The sequence below is a fragment of the Lepidochelys kempii genome, chromosome 11 (genome assembly GCF_965140265.1).
Source record: "Lepidochelys kempii isolate rLepKem1 chromosome 11, rLepKem1.hap2, whole genome shotgun sequence".
NCBI lineage: Eukaryota > Metazoa > Chordata > Testudines > Cheloniidae > Lepidochelys > Lepidochelys kempii.
The window spans coordinates 71,070,681-71,094,444 of NC_133266.1; the positions used below are offsets into that span (position 1 = coordinate 71,070,681).

The window sequence follows — 23,764 nt, forward strand, 5'->3', positions numbered from 1 at the left end:
GCTTCTCTTTCACCGACAGAAGTGGATTCAATAAGAGATATTACCTCATCCACCTTGTCTCAGAAACCAAAAGGGCGGTTATTACAATTCTGTTTCTATTACTGCATTCCTACCTTACTTATATAAAATTTGCATCAATTTAATTAAGCAAATCATGCTAGAATGAACTCCAATACAATGAGTCTGGTACCCTGCCTTTAAAGTTGAGTACATTGGTTCCTTGGAAGTTATTTTAATCTTTTATTCCTCTTACTTACATGCTAGTGCAACCATTTCCTATATTCCTGGAAAGTACAGCGATAACAAATCTTCAAATCAAAAGATCACATACGAAAAGTTATTGAAGTAATTCTTAGATTTCTCCTAATTTATTTCCAATTTTCATGCCATTTTAAGGCCTCTGTAGTAACTCAAGATACTATGACAACTTGGATTTACATGTGGAAAGATGTAAGAAGGATTTACTTTCCTTGTAACCCTACCTTTCTGAAGTTATCTTGCCTGATTTTCACTCTGGGGGATCCTAGTTCTCAGTGAGAGACAGGAAAAACTCCCAGAGCATTTTAAGGTTTTCTGGTCTGCAGGGCTTAGGAGAACACACTATATACCTTCTACCAGTGCTCGCGATCCCCCGTAATTATTTGGAATCCTGGACCTGTGGATCCTCCCCTTAGGCTGTGGGAAGGTCCTTTAGCAGTTGGCCTGCTTCCACCCGCCCACTTCCTGGATCCCAACAGGGCTAGTGCTCACGAATGCTCTAGCATAGACATCTAGTGTACTGGAACTTTCCAGTCAGTTTCTGATTGGGAAACAAGAGATCCCTCAAAAATGAAGCCAATTACAAAATAAATGTGACTGAAAAGTGAGAAACTCTAACCCTAAAAGGGTAAAAAAGGAAAACATTAGCCTACAAAAACTGACACACCTCAAATGAATGTTCATTCCATAACAGTTATTGGTGCAGGATTCTAATATCAGGATATAAGTAGTTTGAGGACTTATTATTGACACTGAGAAATATTTAATAACAGAACAAAAACAGAAAATATATTGATATTGGTCTCATTCAAATACTCATTTTTGGTTGGCTTTAAGTTATAAATGACAGATAGGATTCCTCCCAAGATACCCCACCTACACAATTTAAAATCCTGAAGGATGCAGCCAGGAAAAAAAATTCTGAAGCTTGGCCAGCCCTAAGAGATATTCTAAACAGCTAAGTGAATAATAGAGTTTGAGCTCCCCTATTTCAGAAAGAGAAGGAATTCATCCCTAAACTCTAAATCCAAGCAATTACTGCTTTGTAAACACATGAAGCTACCCTCTTTCAACCTGTTTTGCAATGTTTATTAGAAAGATGGTCGGGGAAAGCCCTGTTAAACATACTGATCGATTCATGGACAAATAATCTTTGCTATCAGGCAGACCAGTGTAATTAGAAAAAAATACTACCGATGTAGTGACTTCAAAAGAAGTCACATCAGCTTTACAAGAAGAAAATCTTGTGAGGAGAAAGTCAGGATTGTTTGGAGGGATACTTCAGCATACTGAAGTCTGAGTTCCAGATCAGTTTAAACACGTGTTATCTTTCAACTTCAGTGTTATGACTGAAAATGTTGCACAAGGCAAGAACTAGTATTTCTTCAGTCTCTTCAGAGCAGATTTAGGAAGTACTCACACAAGCCCATGTTTTCAAACCTGCACACCAACTTTTGCGTCCAAACATGTCAGTGTCTGTGCAAGTTATGTCTGCATGGACTCAGACTCAACTATTGTATATGTGAAAACTTCATGCATGCACGCATGCACTGAGAGATGTGTGTGCCTACCATAAACCACATATGCATGAAAGTGCTCATGACTAGGGAAAAATTAATAAACTCTCTCTCACGCTCCCTTCCCCCATACTGAACTAAAATTCTAGGATAGTTATACAAGGCTAGAGCGTCAGTTAAATGTGGCCCAGCTATCTGACAAAGGGCCTGGTTTCAATAAATGTAAAATGAAAATAAATCCATGCATCAGCCACAGATTTGTCAGTCACGGCATAGGCCTGGCATGGATTAGAATATTGGGCTGAAGATATCAGGGCAGGCTTGTTAACCTAATTTCTATTTTTGTCTTATTTCAAGCAAGGTTTGGTTTGAGAAGCACCTGGAGGAACTCTGTGTCCCTTGTTGAAATACTTAGTTTAACATGCATATGTTACAGAGTAGCAGCCGTGTTAGTCTGTATCTGCAAAAAGAACAGGAGTACTTGTGGCACCTTAGAGACTAACAAATTTATTAGAGCATAAGTTTCAGTGGGCTACAGCCCATTCCATCGGATGCACAGAATGGAACATATAGTAAGAAGATATATATATACATACAGAGAAGGTGGAAGTTGCCATACAGACTGTAAGAAGCTAATTAATTAAGATGAGCTATTATCAGCATGAGAAAAAAACTTTTGTAGTAATAATCAAGATGGCACATTTAGACAGTTGCAAGAAGGTGTGAGGATACTTAACATAGGGAAATAGATTCAATATATGTAATGACCCAGCCACTCCCAGTCTCTCTTCAAACCCAAGTTAATGGTATCTAGTTTGCATATTAATTCAAGCTCAGCAGTTTCTCGTTGGAGTCTGTTTCTGAAGCTTTTCTGTTGCAAAATTGCCACCCTTAAGTCTTTTACTGTGTGGCCAGAGAGGTTGAAGTGTTCTCCTACCAGTTTTTGAATGTTATGATTCCTGATGTCAGATGTGTATCTCTATGCAAAAGAATTAATGCCTAGTAACAAAGAATGTACGTCTCAGTTACATGGTGGGAGACGGTTCTTCTTGAATTCACTGACACATGAAAGTTCTTAAAGGCTCGTAGCAGATAATCAATTGAACATGAGCTCCCAGTGCAGTATTGTAGCTAAGAGGGCAAACATGATCCTAGGATGTACAAGCAGGAGAATATCAAATATGAACAGGGAGATAATGCAGTATACAGAGTTTATACTAAGGAGACCATTACTAGAATACTGTATCCAGTTCTGGTATCCACGCTGCAAAAGGAATGTGGGACAAATCAGAAAGGCATGCAGGAAAAAAAAACTACAAAACCGATTCAAGGTTTGGAAAACATGCCTTATAGATTTAGCTTCTTTAGTCTCACTATTTAGATTGTCCAAGAGCAGATTTAGAAATAACTTGATCACAATCTACAAATACCTACAAGGGAAAGATTTCAGACAGTAGACGGTTTTTTATCAAGCAGAAAATGGTTTAACAAGACCCAATGACTGGAAGCACACTAGAAACAAGCAGCAAATTTAACAGGAAAGGTAATTAATGACTGGAAAAAAACTTACCTAAAGATGTGCTGCTTTGTCCATCACTTGCCGTTAAAGTCAGCTCTTCGTGTCTTTGTAAAAGATATGCTATCACTCATAAGTTATGAGCTTGATGTAAAAAATATCATGAAGGTTTTTTGGCCTGTGTTATAGAGGTCTTCAGACTAGATGATCATAATGCTCCCATCTGGCTTTAAAATCTATTGATCTGTTTACATTCTCTCATGAGCCAGCATCCTCTGTCGCTGCAGGATGTCATCATTGCTCTCTGGGAATGTGTTTTGATTCCAAAGGATGAGTGAGGCTCATTCCTCTCATATAGTCCCCATTCAGCAAAATGGAGACTGAAGTTTTCATACCCTTTGCATGTAGGTGATATAAGATTAAGAAAAGGCTAACTCTTCAGAAGGGACTTATGCACATTCTGTAGATTTAGAGCCCCTGCACATATCTAACTTAAGCCCTAACCTCTCTGATGGATGTGATGGCCTCAGATAGAGTGACTGCTGCACTGTTCCCTGTGTCCTATGGTAAAAGACGTTGACATTGGAGAAAAATGTCACATTGTTTCCATTCAGAAAAGGCAGGCCTCAGAACCAATCTTGAGGGCCCATGGGTAGTATACTAAACACCAAGTCTCCTCACTGTGGCAATAGCTGTAAGAACAGCCACTTAAATAGACAAGCTGTTGAGGGACAGACTGCTCAATAGCGAGGTTGCGTGTTTGATGCACAGATAATTACCACAATTGAGTCCTGTGAACCTGCAGAAACATTTCATGTCCTAGTGGAAACAAGTTTGCCTTCCTCCACGGACTCCAGTAGGACAAACAATGCTGTTATTTGACATTTTAACATTCGACTCGTCCTCTAAAGGATAGCCCATCTTTAATTCTCAGATACTATTCACCTCTCGCGTTGCTGGAGACAACCTATGTTCTTTGCAACAGTACCTTAACCTTGTCCAAATTTTGAGTCATTGATGTCAGTTGAGTTCTTTTCTTGGAGGAGAATCTGGAGTCTTGTAGGCAAACAGATCAGAAGCTAAATTGTTCAAGGTTTTTTTGCAAAGGAAAAGAAACTGAGCAGGAGATTCCATTCAGCTACAGCTATTACCAGCTAAACCAATATATTCTGAGATCAAATCTCCCTTTTATGCAGTGTGCGTATAATGATTATGGGTTTTTGTCTTGCTCAAATTCTAAGACTAAACTCCTGTTGCAGGTTAGGAGATCATTTCTTCTCTACTTGTTCGGATCTGGCATAGCTGGCATGTTATCTCTCATAGCTAGGCTTGGAAGGATTAGATTTTTATTGGTAAATGTTGATTTCACCCCCCACACACACACACACACACCAATGGAAAAAAATATTTCCATTGACAATCATCAGAAATGTACAGATAGGCAAAAACAAATGCTGCTTGAGAATGTATTAGAGTTTGATTGAAGGCTATTTACTCTGTATATTTTGACATATCTTGACAATTTGTGTTTTAACAGTTGTGAAGCAGCAACTTTTTGAATCTCAACTTCTCATTAAATAATTGTCCGACCCCTTCATTGCTCAACACCCCCCCGTCATTTCCCACAACTATGAAAATTTAAAATTGATGAAAAAAATTAAAAACTTTTAAAATGAACGTTGATATTATCCGCTAAATTATACAAAAATTAAAAAACAGTTACCTACCTTTCGTAACTGTTGTTATTTGAGATGTGCTGCTCGTGTCCATGTGAATTAGGCGTGCAAGCACTGCGTGCTCAGCAGCCGGAAGGTTTTTCCCCTAACAGTAACTGTCAGGTTGGTCCGGACACCCCCTGGAGTCGCATCTTCATGGAGCTGTATATAGGGCCCCGCCGACGCACCACCACTTCAGTTCCTTCTTGCCATTTCACTCCGACAGAGAGGTTGGTGGGTGGGTATTGGAACAGACATGAGCAACACATCTGGAAGAACAAGCGTTACAAAAGGCAGGTAACGTTTTTTCCTCTTCGAGTGATTGCTCATGTCCATTTCGGAAGTGGGGTTGGAGCTCAAAGGTTCGCTAATCGCAGCACCTCTATGCCAAAGGCTGCATCATAGAATCATAGAATCATAGAATATCAGGGTTGGAAGGGACCCCAGAAGGTCATCTAGTCCAACCCCCTGCTCAAAGCAGGACCAATTCCCAGTTAAATCATCCCAGCCAGGGCTTTGTCAAGCCTGACCTTAAAAACCTCTAAGGAAGGAGATTCTACCACCTCCCTAGGTAACGCATTCCAGTGTTTCACCACCCTCTTAGTGAAAAAGTTTTTCCTAATATCCAATCTAAACCTCCCCCACTGCAACTTGAGACCATTACTCCTCGTTCTGTCATCTGCTACCATTGAGAACAGTCTAGAGCCATCCTCTTTGGAACCCCCTTTCAGGTAGTTGAAAGCAGCTATCAAATCCCCCCTCATTCTTCTCTTCTGCAGGCTAAACAATCCCAGCTCCCTCAGCCTCTCCTCATAACTCATGTGTTCCAGTCCCCTAATCATTTTTGTTGCCCTTCGCTGGACTCTCTCCAATTTATCCACATCCTTCTTGAAGTGTGGGGCCCAAAACTGGACACAGTACTCCAGATGAGGCCTCACCAATGTCGAATAGAGGGGAACGATCACGTCCCTCGATCTGCTCGCTATGCCCCTACTTATACATCCCAAAATGCCATTGGCCTTCTTGGCAACAAGGGCACACTGCTGACTCATATCCAGCTTCTCGTCCACTGTCACCCCTAGGTCCTTTTCCGCAGAACTGCTGCCTAGCCATTCGGTCCCTAGTCTGTAGCTGTGCATTGGGTTCTTCCGTCCTAAGTGCAGGACCCTGCACTTATCCTTATTGAACCTCATCAGATTCCTTTTGGCCCAATCTTCCAATTGGTCTAGGTCCTTCTGTATCCTATCCCTCCCCTCCAGCGTATCTACCACTCCTCCCAGTTTAGTATCATCCGCAAATTTGCTGAGAGTGCAATCCACACCATCCTCCAGATCATTTATGAAGATATTGAATAAAACCGGCCCCAGGACCGACCCTTGGGGCACTCCACTTGATACCGGCTGCCAACTAGACATGGAGCCATTGATCACTACCCGTTGAGCCCGACAATCTAGCCAGCTTTCTACCCACCTTATAGTGCATTCATCCAGCCCATACTTCCTTAACTTGCTGACAAGAATACTATGGGAGACCGTGTCAAAAGCTTTGCTAAAGTCAAGAAACAATACATCCACTGCTTTCCCTTCATCCACAGAACCAGTAATCTCATCATAAAAGGTGATTAGATTAGTCAGGCATGACCTTCCCTTGGTGAATCCATGCTGGCTGTTCCTGATCACTTTCCTCTCATGCAAGTGCTTCAGGATTGATTCTTTGAGGACCTGCTCCATGATTTTTCCAGGAACTGAGGTGAGGCTGACTGGCCTGTAGTTCCCAGGATCTTCCTTCTTCCCTTTTTTAAAGATTGGCACTACATTAGCCTTTTTCCAGTCATCCGGGACTTCCCCGGTTCGCCACGAGTTTTCAAAGATAATGGCCAGTGGCTCTGCAATCACAGCCGCCAATTCCTTCAGCACTCTCGGATGCAACTCGTCCGGCCCCATGGACTTGTGCATGTCCAGCTTTTCTAAATAGTCCCTAACCGCCTCTATCTCCACAGAGGGCTGGCCATCTCTTCCGCATTTTGTGATGCCCAGCGCAGCAGTCTGAGAGCTGACCTTGTTAGTGAAAACAGAGGCAAAAAAAGCATTGAGTACATTAGCTTTTTCCACATCCTCTGTCACTAGGTTGCCTCCCTCATTCAGTAAGGGGCCCACACATTCCTTGGCTTTCTTCTTGTTGCCAACATACCTGAAGAAACCCTTCTTGTTACTCTTGACATCTCTGGCTAGCTGCAGCTCCAGGTGCGATTTGGCCCTCCTGATAACATTCCTACATGCCCGAGCAATATTTTTATACTCTTCCCTGGTCATATGTCCAACCTTCCACTTCTTGTAAGCTTCTTTTTTATGTTTAAGATCCGCTAGGATTTCACCATTAAGCCAAGTTGGTCGCCTGCCATATTTACTATTCTTTCGACTCATCGGGATGGTTTGTCCCTGTAACCTCAACAGGGATTCCTTGAAATACAGCATCGTCTCTAGCCTGCTGGGTAATAGCGTAATGACAGGTAAAATATGTATTGATGACCACATCACAGCTCTGCAAATTTCCTGGGTCGGAACATGGGCCAGGAACGGCACTAAGGATGCCTGCGCCCTTTTGGGGTGTGCTTTAAATGGAAGGGCGGGTACCTTCGCCAGATCATAGCATGCCCAGATACAGGAAGTGATCCATGATGAAATCCTTTGGGAGACTGGAAGCCCCTTTATTCTGTCTGCTACTGCGACAAACAGCTGAATGGACTTCTGAAACATTTTTGTGTGCTCGATATAGAAAGCTAATGCCCAGCGAATGTCCAATTAACAACATTTTTGCTCCCTGCTGCTTGTGTGCGGCTCAGGGTAGAAATTTGGAAGGAAGATATCCTGGTTAACATGGAACTGGGAGACAACCTTAAGGAGAAAAGCGGGATGCAGTCTGAGCTGGACTTTGTCCTTAAAGAACACAGTGTAAGGAGGCTCAGATGTTAGGGCCCTGAGCTCAGACATCCTCCTGGCTGAGGTTATTGCTACCAGGAACGCCACCTTATATGAGAGGTACAGCAAAGAACATGTCACCAGCAGTTCAAAGGGTGGCCCTATTAGCCTAGATAGGACCAAGTTAAGGTCCCAGACCAGGATCAGCTGTCATACATGAGGGTATAGTCTGTTGAGACCTTTTAGGAAACGACTCATCAAGGGTGGGCAAAGACCGACCGGCTCTCTATGCCTGGATGGAAGGCAGAGATGGCAGCCAGGTGGACCTTTATTGACAACAAGGAAAGACCTTTCTGCTTGAGGTGGAGGAGGCAGTCCAATATCATGGTATCGACGAACATGTTGGAGACGGGAGATATTGGGAAGACCAGATTGTGAATCTTTTCCATTTGGCTAGGTAGCTAGCCCTAATGGAGGGTTTCCTACTGCCCAGGACTTCCTGGAACGGACCCGACCCAAATAGGCAAGCACCATTGGATTCAGCCATGGAGCTTCCACGCCATGAGGTGAAGCGACTCGAGGTTCAGGTGCTGGAGACGGCTATGATCCTGAGTTACCAGGTCCAGGAAGAGCAGTAAGTTCTATGGACACTTCCAGGAAAGGTGTATAACAGTGTTGGCAGAGCCAGGCTGGAACTATAAATATCACTGAGGCCTCATCCCTTCGAACCTTGAGGAGCACCTTGTGAACAAGAGGTATGGAAGGGAATGCACACAAGAGGTGTCCCTTCCAGGGAAGGGGAAATGTATCCACGATGGAGCCCGGGCTGTGATTCAGGAAGGAGCAGAATTGCAGGCACTTTCTGTTGCGTTGCGAACAAGTCTATCTGGGGAAACCCCCACTGTTGAAAGATGGTATTTGCATCATCAGGGTGTAGGGACCACTCATGGCCATGAAAAGATCTGCTGAGATGGTCCGCCAACTCGTTCTGTACTCCAGGGAGGTACGACACCTGCAGATTTATTGAGTGAGCTATGCAAAAGTCCCACAATCTGAGGGCTTCCTGGCCCAGGGGAGAGGAGCGTGCACCCCCGTCTGTTTATATAAAACACGCTGTTGTATTGTCCATCATAACCGATACACATTTGCCTTCCAGATGAACTTGGAATGTCTGACATGCCAGAAGGACCGCTCTCAGCTCTCTGACGTTGATGTGAAGTGAGAGCTCCACTTGGGACCAGAGGCCTTGAGGTCTCCCGGGTGCACACCACACTCCAACGCTGACATGTTCGTCACCAACAAGAGGGATGACTGTAGTCTGGCTAAGGGAACATCTGCCCACACCTCCTGTGGTTTGAGCCACTATAGGAGAGAGTCGAGGACCAGATGAGGAAGAGTGAAGACTTTGTGTAGACCGTCCCGAATTGGCCGATATACCGAAGCCAGCCATGCCTAAAGAGGTCGGAGTCTCAACCTGGTATCCTGTACCACATAGGTACAAGCAGCCACGTGTTCCAGAAGTTTTAGGCAATTCCTTGCTGTGGTAGTAGGGAACTGCCCGAGACTTTGTACGATGTCACAAAGGGACTGGAAAGGACCATGAGATATGCCCTCGCCTGTGTAGAGTCCAATACTGCCCCTATAAACTCTATCCACTGAACGGGAGATAGGATTGACTTCTGTACATTCAGCAGAAGGCCCAGGTCATCAAAAGTAGCCCTTATGAAGCTCACTTGCACCTTGGAGTGGCCCTTGCTTAGCCAGTCGGCAAGGTACAGAAACACCTGCACCTGACGTTTGAGAAGGAACACAGCCATGACTGTGTTTACCAAGTGAACACTAGTGCACTTGGTAAACACTCGAGGAACTACTGAGAGGCTGAAGAGAAGGATGTGAACTGATGATTGTGAATCTGAGGTAGCTTCTGAGGGACGACATTACTGAAATATGAAAGTAAGTGTCCTTCAAATCGAGGGCAGCATACCAGTCCCCCAGATCCAAGGAAGGGATAATGGGAGGCTAAAGAGACCACGTGGAACTTCAGTTTCTTCATGAACTTGTTGAGATTTCGCAGGTCTTGGATGGGCCTGAGGCCACCTTTGGCTTTCGGTATTAGGAAATACCAGGATAGAACCCCTTGCCCTTCAGTTCCTGAGGAACCTCTTCCATTGCCCCCAACATTAGGAGCAAGTGCACATCCTGCGCAAGGCGTTGCTCGTGAGAAGGGTCCCTAAAGAGGGACGGGTATGGGAGTCCTGAAACCTGTAAGCCAGGAGCTTCTTCTCATGGCTATCCCCGAGGCCATGGTATGGATGCCCACATCCACCACATCAAGGGCTGCCTGCTGCAAAGCTTGAGCAATGAGCTTGCCCTCCTCTACTCAGGAGGAAAACTCTACCCTGGAGTCCTCTGGCAACAGCTCCGTAAATTTTGCCATTGCTCCACAGGAGTTGTAATATAGCCGGGTGGTTAGATATTCTGAGCTGGAGCTGTCTTGTGGAATAGAGTTTTCTCCCCAAAAAGTCCAGCTTTTTAGCCTCCCAGTTTTTGGGGGAGGGGCCCTGGTAGCCTTGGCACTCCCGCTCATTTGCTGCAGCTACCACTAGGGAGTCCAGCAGGGGATGAGTATACAGGTACTCGAACCCCTTACAGGGAACAAAGTACTTTCGTTCGTTCCTCTTTGCCATTAATAGTTTTGGTAAGTGGCAGAGCAATATGGGAGGGACCAGAGGGGGCAAGACACCATGGGGTCTGATGTCTCAATGACCTCCTCTGCCTGGATCCCCAGGTTCTGCACCTCCATCCTCAGCAGTTGCTGGAGCACCCTGCTCTCCTCGAGGACAGGGGCCGTCGATGGTCCTGCCACCGCCTCATCAGACAAGGATGACGACAAGGCCCTAGCTGGGAGCAGGTCCTGTTCCTTTACCCTCGGTGCTAAGGGGATCTCTCAGCACCCGGTCTTCTGGGGCAGTAGGTGCCGGCATGGGGAACACTTGGTCCTGCTGATACTCCAGAGGCACCAAAGCCAACCTGGAATAGGACCTCTGACTCTGGCCCTGGTGGAACACCCACAGCATCCAGAATGGACACTAGGCAGAAGCCTGCCACTGATCAGGCCACAGTCTCAGATGAGGCTGCTGCCCACGCTTACCAGACCTGGATCTCCTGTTTCTCCTCTACCAGTAGGGGACTCTGTTTTGGAGAACAACAGAGGAGCAGTGCCCATCAGTGCCGGAGATTGATGCCGGGAACTTGGGGACCAGTGCAGCTCCCCTATGTGAGTGCTGGTGACCGGTGCAGCATCGTCACTGGCTTGCCCCTGGACAGGACCGAGGGTCTCACAGGTGCTGCTGAGACCAATGTAGGGGACCTATCCCAACTTGGAGGGGAGGGCAGTGCCGTCGGGGCGATGAGTCCTTGGCCGCCTCGAATACCTCCAGCCTGGATGGCAGCTACAGGTTGCAGCTCTCCCAGATAGGGGAGTGTTGTGGGCCTGGACTCGAGTGGCCCCTTGTAGGGACAGGAGTCAACGAGACCCTAGTCAGCAGAGCTGAACTCACGTAGCCTGACATGGGTCTCAAGGCAGCGGACTCCGTCTGTGCCAGTCTGGATGTAGGGGCGCGGCCCCTTTCGGGTCTCTTCTTATGGTCCACCGCGGAGTGAGAACGATGGTGCCCGCTGACCTGAGTGGAGCCCCTATGTGCGGAGCCTTGGCGGTGCCAAGGGTCTCTGGCTGAGTCCTTGGAGCCAATTCATGTGCTGCTGGTGCTGGCGCACTGCGCACCGAAGATGAGGTGCTTGTTGTCGGCTCTGCCAATCCAGGATCTGAGTGTGGACAGAGAGCAGCCTCCATCAGAAGGATCTTGAGGCACTAATCTCGCTCCTTCTGAGTCTTTGGACGGAACCCCCTGCAGATCTTACAGCATTCTTTTTGGTGGCTTTCCCCCAAACACTTCAAAGAGGAAGTGTGGGAGTCACTTCTGGGCATAGACTTGCCACACGCTGCGCAGGGTTTAAATCCCAGGGACCAAGGCATGTCCCGGTACCAGGAACAAAAAAAAGGGGGGGGGTAGAGGGGAGGGAGTACCCCCAAATGAAACTTATGTAAAAAGCTACACTATACTAACTATTAACTACTATTATAATCTAACTATATACACAAGGTTCAAAGACTGCTAAGAGAGATGCCTGCCAAAGCAAGAGATACGAGTGTTCCGGCTAACTGTCACAGGTGGTAAGAAGGAACTGATGTGGTGGTGGGTTGGCAGGGCCCTATATCCAATGCCATGAAGGCGCAACATCCATCAGGTACTGCTAGGGGCAAAACCTTCTGGCTACCATGCAAGCGGCATGCACACACCTAATAGGAATGGATCACTTGAAGAAGAATCACTTGAAGAAGAAATTACTTGAAGAAAATATTCTGCCAAGCCTAATCATAGTGTGATCATCCCAACTGAGTAGCGATACTAAATGCTTCAAGGCCATTCCATATCACCCTGATCTCTTACTGCTTGATACTTTGACTATTCTCCTCTTTATGAAGTACTTTGCTCTGTTTCCACCAACAGAAGCACCCCACTAAGTGGGGTGAGGGGAGAGAAAACCTTTTGTAGTGATAATTACCCATTTTTTCCACAATTTGTGTGTATAAAAACAAACATCTTCTGTATTTTCCACAGTATGCATTCGATGAAGTGAGCTGTAGCTCACGAAAGCTTATGCCCAGATAAATTGGTTAGTCTCTAAGGTGCCACATGTACTCCTTTTCTTTTTGCGAATACAGACTAACACGGCTGTTACTCTGAAACCCACTGAGCTAACATCCTGTCTGGCTACGCTACCGTGTGATATCTCAGGAACCTACTGATTTGGGATACCTTTTGCCACAAATGTTGCTGTTAACTTCTGGTGACTCCTTTGCAACAGAAACCAATGTCTCAGGTAAAAGATCACTTGCACAGAAGCGGACCAATTCTTGTCTCATCTGTTTCTGACAAATCTGGTTGAACACGTAGTGGCTGCTGATGCATTTAGTATCAATAAAGCCATTTAAAAGTTTCTCTTCAATGATAAGTCCATACTTCTGGAAACCCACTGTTAGGAAATGTGGAGCTTTCCGCAGAGAAAAATACTGCATACTCACCAAACCCACCATTATATTTGACATCTTGTTGGGAGTCTTACCAAGAGTCCAGGTTCTGAATAGGCTTAGGTCTTATCTACAGTAGACTTAGCTAAAATTTTCCCATTGGTGGTAACAGTGACCATGGCTATCCTGTCTGGAGTAGCACTCCCACAATAGCAAATGTCAGTGGAACTGAACTGGTGGTAGCATCAGTGAGGAATTTGACAAAAAAGCTTAATTTATGCACAACTTTACACTCCCAGAGGCAGTCCATATAAGTCAGGCATTACATACATTATAGCGCCAAGGCAGAAGCTTGTATTGCTCCTACCATAGATGTACTGGTTACGTGCTTAGTGGACATATAGGAGGACTTAGTGTCAGTATAAGGGGCCAGATTGAGATCTCTGGACAACTAGAGGTGTAAACCAGCATAGTCCCACTGGCTTCAATAAAGGAACATCGTTTTATATCATCTGAAAATCTGGCCCCTATTCACTTAAATTTAAAAATATCTGCAATTGTCCATGATCTGTTCAATGATGTTTAATCTCCCTACTTAATAGCTGACATAAAAGCAAACACTAAGCTACACAAAGGTACCTGACACTGTTCTCTAGCTGCTTCTGATGTGATGGATCAAAAAACGAAGCATTAATTGGTATCTTCCTGATCTCACTTCTATTCTCCTGTGAACCTTATTGTTTAGCCCTAACAAAGAGAAAAGGTGTTCATATTTAGAATATTAAATGTATATTTCATATCACACCTAAAATATTATAAATTTCTATGACATTTACACAGATGTGTATTTAAAAATCAGCGTCTCTCCTATCACGATGCATAAGAAACCTGCATGTGACAGTGATACCTAACTAGTGAACAACATAGGTTTGAGATGTTCAGTACTCTTCAGGGTTCAACCTGGCATGACTGCACAATATTTACCACCTTCTAAGGGGTATAAATTACAAGGCAGTAAACACCTGAGCACTGTGTACACTAGGGAGCACACCTGTACAGCTGGACCATTGCAAGAATATGTGTACAAAGTGTTCTAATATAGACAGGGCTTTAAAGAGTCCACAATACTAACTAGCACTGTGAATTAACACATTTTCTTCTGCCAAGTATTTTCAGTTTTGCAAAGAATTTAAAATAAGGGGGGGAAATGCACTTCTTCATTGCTGTAAGAAGCATATGCCCCAGACCCTGAAAACTGCTGCAACAATTATGACAATTTCCTGCCATATCCTGGACAAACCTTACTCAACTAAGTTTAATACCTTTGGGGTCCATTGTATTAAAAATGCAATTGTTTATGTGTTATCGTGAGATTGGAGGTAGCTTCTCTAGGTGGAGGTGGTATGCTAATATAATTCCTCTGGTAATCAGCCCTTTTGAAAACACCCCCTGATACCTCATACTGGATTCTTTAGGGACCAATGACAAATAATGGATTTTTGGACAAATAGCTGGTTCTGATCCAGCAAATAGACAGGCCCCCCATTCCACGGAGGGCTCAATCCTTAGGGAAGGCCTGGAAGGACCTACACCAACCAGAGCCCTTCTAGAGACTGGGGGGATGGGATAGATGTCCTCTTGTAAGCTTATTCACACAAGTAGGTTCTTTTACAGTTTTTAATACGTTTTCTCTGTAGTGCTTTTACCTTATGCTTGCTTAGAAAAAAACTGTATAAAAACTTAAAACTTTTGGAAATGACTATTATTCTCTACAGAGAAAGCAAGCAGGCCTGTATAGACAGATTGTCTTTTGCTGGGAACAACAATGAAGGCAGGGAACTGTTCAGCCTGGAAATACCCTGGTCAGGAGGGGTAGAGGCACAGGTCTTCACTCCAGAAAGACACAGGCTGGGAAGCCAGAAGCCTGACTGAGAGCCCTTGCTTGGTCAGAGCAGTTGTCCTGAACTGTGACATCTACATGCAGACTCTACATGTTTTAAAAGTAAATATATTTTCTCAATGATGCATGTAATGCCTATTAACATGAATGAAGGCTGAATCTCTGACACTGTCTCTTTTTTTTGTTGGTCGGTTTGTTTGTCTAACAAAAAGACTACCTGAACCTCCAGGAACTTACCTACCCTGAGGCCATCCTAAGTGTCCCACCTTCACAGTGTTGTCATAGCTCATGCAGACTGACCACTGACTTTTTAACAATGTCATCTGAACTAGCACAGTTCTATGACAGGATGAGAAAAGTGCCAGCAAGCATTCTTTACTAACACTTCCCTTGCTGCAAGTACTGGGAGAGCTGCAATGGTGGGACATTTTCAGAGACAGATCAGTGCAGTAGCAACCCAACTCAACCCCATGCTACAGCCAAATGCTCATAACCACATGCGTCCTTTTTCAGGCTGTATTTAAAACTCAATTAACAGTTAAAATAAAAAAGTGGATGTAAACCACAGCTAGACAGCTTCCATTCCTCAGAGATTTTTCCAGCCATGCTTTCAACAACCCTCATTGAAATGGATTGTCTGCTCCTGATCCTAGTTTGCCTCCTTTCCATGAAGACCTATTACTTCTCTTGTATCACTGCAAATTTACATGATAATGCTGAATCCTGAAACTGAAGTTTAGGTTGAAACAATTAAATGGCATTCTCCCTGCATTGTTGTTTTACTTTTGTTCCTTATTTTCAGTACCCTTTCCTAACACCATTTCCTCTTAGTTTTATTTAATTGAGATTGCACAATACCATCACATTTGCTCAAGCTTCTTTAGACTATAATTTTGCTTTGATTAGCAGGCTAACAAAGATTTTTGAGGCATCAAGTAAATCATGATTTTTCTCTGTGCTAAAATGGGTTAAGTGAAAACAAGTAATTGTTTAGTGGGATCTTTAAAAGGACTTAAAGTTTAATATCTCAAGTATCCTATTACAAGTTTTAAAATATCCCACAAATATTTTACCTGTTTTTTTCCGTATCTTTCTGACTCGTTCTTCTGCTTAATCTACACAAAACTCCAAATAGAAACTGTTCTCAAATAAAAATTTTGAGCATGGTACAAGATAAAGATTAATATAAAAATTCAAAATGGTTTCCTCTGCTTATCCTCACAATTTATAAATTATATTCCTCTCTCCATATATTTGGTTCCTTTCCCATCCCCCAATTAGTATAGAAACACAGTATGTAAATTACCACCTACAGGGAAATTTTCCCCCCATAACATAGTTAGCAGCTACGTAAACCACTTAAATTCTTCAACCTATTTTATAACAATTAGAATATGAATTTTTCATAATCTCCATCAACAACCTGCTTCTAAAAACATTTTCATCGTTATTTTCTAGGACCAAGTATTAGGTGCTTTACATAAAACACAGGAGAGAAGTCCATGTCCTGAAGATCTTATAACCTAAACGATACCTTCCCTAGAGGAGCTAGGATAAAACACACCAGCATCTGGGAGGGACATGAAGGGCCAGGCATTCCAGATTATGTGATAATGTATTTATTCAGTTTTGGTAGACACAACTTCCATTTTTCATGTTATTTATTTGTAATGAAGCACATTTAGTGATGCTTAGTTTTACCTAGAAGAAATAATTCTTGTTAGGTGCAGGCATTAAGTGGGAGATTTTTTAATGCAAGAACAGGAGTCAGACACCTAATTACCATCTGTGCCTTTGAAAGTCTCCCCCTAATTCTGTATTACAGTCTATGTAAGATGTATTTGATCAACACACCATTCTCCAAAACACTCAAAATAGCGATCCACTTTGTCGGGCAGGACACAATATACTGAAGTGTATACTTTACAAAGCTGCTCAAACTCATGTTTAAGTTCTAAAAGATCAAATACACAACAGTGCTTACTGAAGAAGAGGAGCTCTGAAAAGTTTTTCCACAACTGAAAGTACTTCTGCCCTTTTAATTTTTTATTCCCCAATGAAAAAACAAAACAAAAGACAAAAAACTTCTTTTCCAAAAAGCATTTCCTAAAATCCAAACCAGACAGATGTTCAATGTTTCAGCTTACATAACATTAGCTCATTTCACCAAACATTAACACATGTTCTGTAGGTTATTTAGGGAACACACAACAATCTCTCACTAACACCAGCTCTCTAAAGTTTCTTTAGGCCAGCTAAACCTCCCAAGCTTTCAGCATAATTTCACAGAGTTTAGCAAATGTACACAGCCCAAATTAGATGCCAATACTATCTAAAACAGAACTCCACAAAGCTTCTGGACAGTACAGTAGATACCATTTTATCACAATATTACACTGCAGCTAATACCTTGAAGTTAAAGTTAGACTGATCTAGCAGCAATTAACCTGTAAACTAATCAAACAAAATAACTGCAATAAAACTAAAGGAAGCCTGGGATAACAGTTATGCATTTTCGTGCGACACAAAAACAGGTTCTCTTCTCAGTTTTCAACGAAGATTGTTTTAAAATGTATAGTAATTGTGACAGAGCATGCTACCATGTAACTGAAAGTTAGAAACTGTACATGTAATGTTCACTTTTATTTTATATATCTACTAAACATCTTCCATGTCCATACCAAACACTGCTGAGAGATAATGCAGACAAAAGGAAACACCTGAAAGCCCACAGATAACATTTTCAAAAATAGGGGCTTACTATTAGAAATCTAAGTGACCTATTTTCTTAAGTGGAGAGCACCCAGAAGCTCCAGTGAAATGAAAAGAAGGTACTATGTTATGAAAACAGTCTATTAGGTAGTTAACTTTAAGCAGTGACAATTTAAGATCTAGGTCCACAAAATTAGGAACTCCAACCAATGGAAGTATTTTAGTCACCCATTTTATTTTCTTGACTTAAAGATAATTTCCAGGAAGATAAGCTGCAAAAGCTTTCATTTTTCTTTCACATGAAATCATATATCTGGCAGAGTTTTGAAAGTTCTTCCTAAAATATCCTTTTGCCATTGCTCCCAGAAATCTAAGGGGAACATGGTATACTGCACAGACTATGAAATCAGAATCCTTTGAATTCCTGTTACAGACATTTTACTGGAGGAAGGTGAAAAGCTACTCGCTACTCATGACTGATAGGAGCTGGGACACACAGATATAGTTTATTAATATGTAACACAGTAAGATTTAAGCTAGAATCGGAAAAAAGGCCCCACTGTGGTGGGCACTGTACTCAAATAATCAAGATGTCCTTGTCCCAAAGAGCTCACAATCTTCTTGGTGACCTCTCTGGTACAGAGAGTCTCTGCTGAAATAACACCTATTCTCTCCTCCTCACAATTCTGCTTGGTTTTTCCTCCTGTGAACTGCCTACTATGGGCATGAGGGGCAAGGCTGGTCCTGCACTCCAGCCCTCGTTTCCCCTGCATAGGCTCACCTAGGCATCTGCATACTTGGGGAAAAAGTAAACAGGTGGCTGAGTCAGAATGGCTGGAATTCTGGGTGTGAAGGGATTGTGTCCTTATCCAAAAGGCCCTCTCTGTCTAGGAAGCTCTGCTCTCCCACTTCATCTGAAAACAGGGATTCTTCACAGTCCAACCAACCACTCCCTCCCCTCACACTTCCAAAGGCCAGGCAGAAGGTGCCTGCCATGCTTGGCGGTGTGGGAGGCCAGCAGAAAAAGCATCTACAGCAGTTGACCGTGACCCTTCTTGGTAACCACAATGGACATCAGCTAATGATATCTGATGCAAAGAAGACTTAAGGGCCTGCAAGAAGTTGATGTTTCACATACATTTGTGACTAGACCCCAAAAAGGAACAACGGATTAATTAAATGGATAAAAATTAGTGAATATCAAATCTAATAGAAGTTGGGGAAAATTCCACTGCATTATTGGTCAAGGGAAATTTAACTTAGGTTTAAGATGGTTAACAAGAAAGGTATTTTTAAAAGGTCAACTTGTGGTTTTTAAAATGAATCCAAAAGCCAAATATATAAAACGAAGTGAGGAACTCCCTTTTTCCACCAATAGCTTATCAAGTTACCCCTAGTTCACTAACCCTCACAGAAAGTCAATCAGTGCTTTGTTGGCAGGATTTATCTTTACCACTAGCAGCAGATTTACCTGTAATCTTAGCTATAAATCTGAGTTGACTGAAATTGTTATCTATGTTGGAATCTTTAAAGGAGCCTATGATATTTAGGACCTCAAATTCCACACACCTGAATATGATGGTCTATGTATACTTAGGGTCCTGCCTCAGCTCAGGGGACTGGACTAGATGACCTCTCTAGGTGCCTTCCAGCCCTACGTTTCTATGATTTTGTGAAATTCTACTGCAAAAGTAGATCCTGCACCTAATCAGCCACTCCATCAGCAGCAACAAGGCCCGAATAGCCATTTTCTTCCTTTTCCTGCTGCTGTGAAGAGCAAAAAGTAGAGAGGAAGAACAATTTCATGCAACTCCACTTAGCTTCCCTCTAAATCTATTTATAAGAGCTCTTCAGTTGGCTGAGGACAAAAACTCGATCCTTTCATACACCCTCAGAACACCAGCTGGATGGTCTGCAAGGCTAGTGGAAACATTCCAACTCACTTCAAATAACTTTGGCTTCTTTCAGTTGTTACACAGCTTTCATTTAGTAGGTGGGATATTCTGCACACCCTACAGGGACATTGGTCAACTTAATTTTACTATTTCTACATTAATATACAACTAGAATACCTCTCATCAACTCTCACTTATCACTGAAATATGTTTTTAGTAAGGTAAATACCCCAAGATGTTTGGAAGACCTTTGTAAATTTAGTGTGGCAGCATGTATTTAGAGCATGGACACAGACTCCCCCAACAGCAGCTTCCCAGAAAAGCCACTACGGATAAGCAATCTCCAAATCGGAAGCAAATTTTAAAAAATCTTGAGCTTATTAGAAACCAAACATCTGTGCAAGGCATCTCAGGGGGAGAGGAGGGTTGGGGGGAGAGGAGGGTTGAGGGTATTGTGTACTGTGTGCAAGAAAAAAAAAAACATTGTTTTTTTATACGGTTGGCTCTTTTACATGATGATGGCTGGCAAAAGGAGAGTCAGACAGTGTGATGCAAAATTGACTGTTTTTAAAGAAAACACTGAAATTATTTTTAACTTTCTTCATATTGACAGCATCCTTTATCTTTCTTAAGTGCCCCAATCATCATTTGTAAAGAGTTGACCTCAATTGTCCAGAGAGCTCTTCCTCGCGTCCCAACTTTCCACACTGAATGCACCTGTGCATCACCTAAACAATTTCAGTGGAGCACAATGGTATCATGAAAGGTACTACATGCTAGCAGAACGGAGATAGCTTCAGACCACTCAAAAGGGACATGGAACAAGAGTAGAGCCCTAATACTTAAGTATTTATCTATGTGAAGTTCAAATTGGATAAAGTTCATTTGTCCAATCATATCAGATTACATTCTAACACATTTCAGGAAGAAAATCCTATCATTTTAGCATTTGGAATTCTATTTTCATTTTTCTAGGCATTGCACAGCTGAGTTAGTTTACGTGGTTTACAAGTCCATGAATTTTTATTCGATCATCAGTTATGGAATTTTCAGCAGGGCCTGGAGGTCCTTTGAGGAGTTTCTATTCAGAGGATAAAAAATTACTTTTATAATTTAGCATTCTTTATTTGCTCACATGTTGAAGGATTACTTGCACTGTATAGTACACAAAAAATGTAAACTTTGGGACAGGGCAAACTCAACTCAGAATGTAACGCTGGGCAGTACATGATTGAAATCAGAAATCACATAGCAGATCTCCATGGGAAACGCCTTACACCTGGCCTGTCTGTGTGGACTTAATTGCAAGATCTACCCCTCAGCATCTAAATCTGTATGCTGTCTGTCTTTATTCTTTATAACATTCTTTACAACATTTATAACACAAATGCATAAAGTATCTTTGTTCTAAATAGTTCCATCCCATATATGCATGTCAGGGGATAGACACATGATAATCCTTCCATAATGTAGGATAGTTAGAACCTGCTACAATTTCAAGTCCATCAGAATCGGAAATCATAATAAGGCACTACTGGGGTCCCAGTGGCAGAAATGGAAATTTGGGGTGACTGAAGCTTTTGGAAGGGAAAAACGAAAGTGTCAGGACAAGATGTTCCTTTCAAATCTTGTTACTCCAAACACTTCCCCAAAGCAAAATACATTAAACACAAAGTAAAAACTTTGAATTGACTAGAAAAACAGGAGAAGCTCAAACTCAGTCTGTGTATTTATTCAACTATCAAGCATCGTAATGAGTTCGTGAACTGCTCAGCTGAACAAATCAAATGGAAGATCATCAAGATTGACAAAGTGAGTATTTCTTAGATTTAAGTTTTCCAGTAAAAGATGTATTCAACTACTTTATTATGAGTTTACGACCAGATGAAAGGAATATCAGGGGAAAGTTAAACCACAAAAGTGACTGAAATTCTAAAAGGAAAATGTACTCCCACTCTTTCTTGCACAGAATTATCTCCTGTCAAAACAGTAAGGTATGTAAAAATAAACAGGCACTAGAGGTCATATCTTGGACAACACACAACAGAAGAACAAAACTAAGAGTAAAATTCATATGACAAGCAAAAGCATCAATACATAAAAAAGCAACAATTTCACACTTCCTATGGCCAACCTGCACTAGAAAACCATTCTTTCCTGTACAAAATGTAGGTTACATTTGTTTTAATAAGCTAGGTAACAAATTAACTTAATTAAAGTTTATTGATGATAATTATGCCAAAATGTTCATTCTATTATGTAACTAACAGCTGAAGATGATATCTCTTCTGTTGCTCATTTTATTTACTACTTATATATTTCTTTTTTGTTTAAGCACACTCATTGCTGGGACATTGCAAATAATCTCCAAGGATTTAAAGGAATAGCCATTATTCAAGTTTACCACAAACTGAAATCTACACTTTTTTTTACCAAGTCTGGAGAAACCCTGAGGAAAGAGGAATAAAACCTGATATCATGCAACTCTTCTAGACAGGTGCCTGAAACCAAAGCAAATACACTAAGATGAAATACTTCAGTGACGTTGCATGCCCTGTCCAGCTTTGGAGACACTAGACAATAGGGAAAAAATCTTTATCCTGGAAAATAAAAACAATGCCTCATTTAAAAGTTTCAGAGTAGGAGGTTATTTCTCTATAGTGTCACATTAAAGATTTAAGCAGGAGTAGAAGTGTAAAGGGTGGGGAATGGGTGTTGTGCCACACTTCGATCCACACTACAGCCCCCATCCTGTAAACTGTCCCACATATGGGCAGTCCTGTGCTCATACAGAGTCCTGCTGACCTCATCAGGTATTTGCCTAAATGAATCAGTTGCAAGAATGGGTGCTATGTTTGTTCACTTCAAATCAGGGAAGAGGAGGGTTTTTATTGCTTTTATGGACCTTTTTTTTCACCCATTAAAAACATTTGAAATACTAGAGTTTTAAATATAATTTAATATTTTGTGCATATTTCCTTAATTTAAGTACCAAAGTGCAGCCACTCAGGGTCCTGTACTAATACTGCTGTGTATAATCTGATACAATTAAAGCAGAGCAGGAGCTGCTTGAGGATATCAGCTGTTCAGAGAGAGGAAAAGAACTCTGACCTCCAATCTCTGCAATTAAGTAAAGGATGATTTTGTAATGTCTGTGTACTGGTAATTTTAAGTATCAGCATATATTATAAGAATTTACAATCTTAAATAAGCATGTGTATCTTTAAATATACAACAGCTTTTGAAGTTTCCATTGTGTTTGTGTTCTAATCTTGAATTTTTTTTTTTTTTTTTTTGGTAGCCAGCCATAACCTGGTGCTATCTTTCATCCTGTCTCTGATCCCTCCAGCGGGAGACCGGCTTCCCTCTCAGAACCAGCTCTTACACTTTCCTGTGTCCCAAAGAAAGGGAACCAGTTAACAGTTCCTTATTACTTCCTTTCCCTCCTCCAATCTCTAGAAAACACCCTGGGCAGACCGAGCATCTCACATTCTTTGTTTACCTTCCCTCAGCTGCCTGCTTTACCCTCCCACACGGCCCACAGTTTACTGTGTGTACTGGGTTCCTCCCCATGCTGACAGCTGCTTCCTGAATAGGAGAAGTATTTTATCATGCTTTCCATTTAACTTGCTTGAAGCTTCAAAAGGAGGCTGAAACAGACAAAACCTCTCTAAATTGCCATGACACAAGTAAGGAGATTGGATTTTATTCTTGTATGTGACACCTTGGTTAAGTCATATATCTGCTCCATGCCTCAGTTTCTCTTTCTATAAAATGGCAACAGTACCAGCCTCACACCAGTGTTTCAAGGCTTAATTCATTCATGTTTGCAAAACATTTTAATATTCTCAAATGGAAGGAGACCTAGAACTGCACAGTATCATCATCAAAATGGAATGCATCACACAAGAAGGGTTCTGTAACAATAAGATCATGTTTGCAGAAAAACTCCTTCCATGGTATTAGCTTTTTACTAGTTCAAATATGTGATTCTACACTGCAATCAGAACCCCATGGCTGGCCCATGCCAGCTGGCTTGGGCTAAGGGGCTGTTTAATTGCAGTGTAGATATTTGGGCTCGGGCTGGAGTCCAGGCTCTAGGACCACTGCAAGGTGGAAGGGTCCCAGAGCTTGGCTAGAGCTTAAACAGCCCCTTAGCTGGAGCCCTGCAAACCTAAGTCAGCTGGCATGGGCCAGCCAGGGGTTTTTCAATGAAGTGTAAACATACCCACAGATAATCG

At 42.4% G+C, this 23,764-nt stretch overlaps 1 protein-coding gene across 8 annotated transcripts in view; it reads right to left on the minus strand.

The window, feature by feature from the left end:
* The window catches only part of AGAP1 (ArfGAP with GTPase domain, ankyrin repeat and PH domain 1), a 694,100-nt gene that overhangs the window by 401,461 nt on the left and 268,875 nt on the right, over positions 1–23,764 (minus strand). The window lies entirely within an intron of this gene.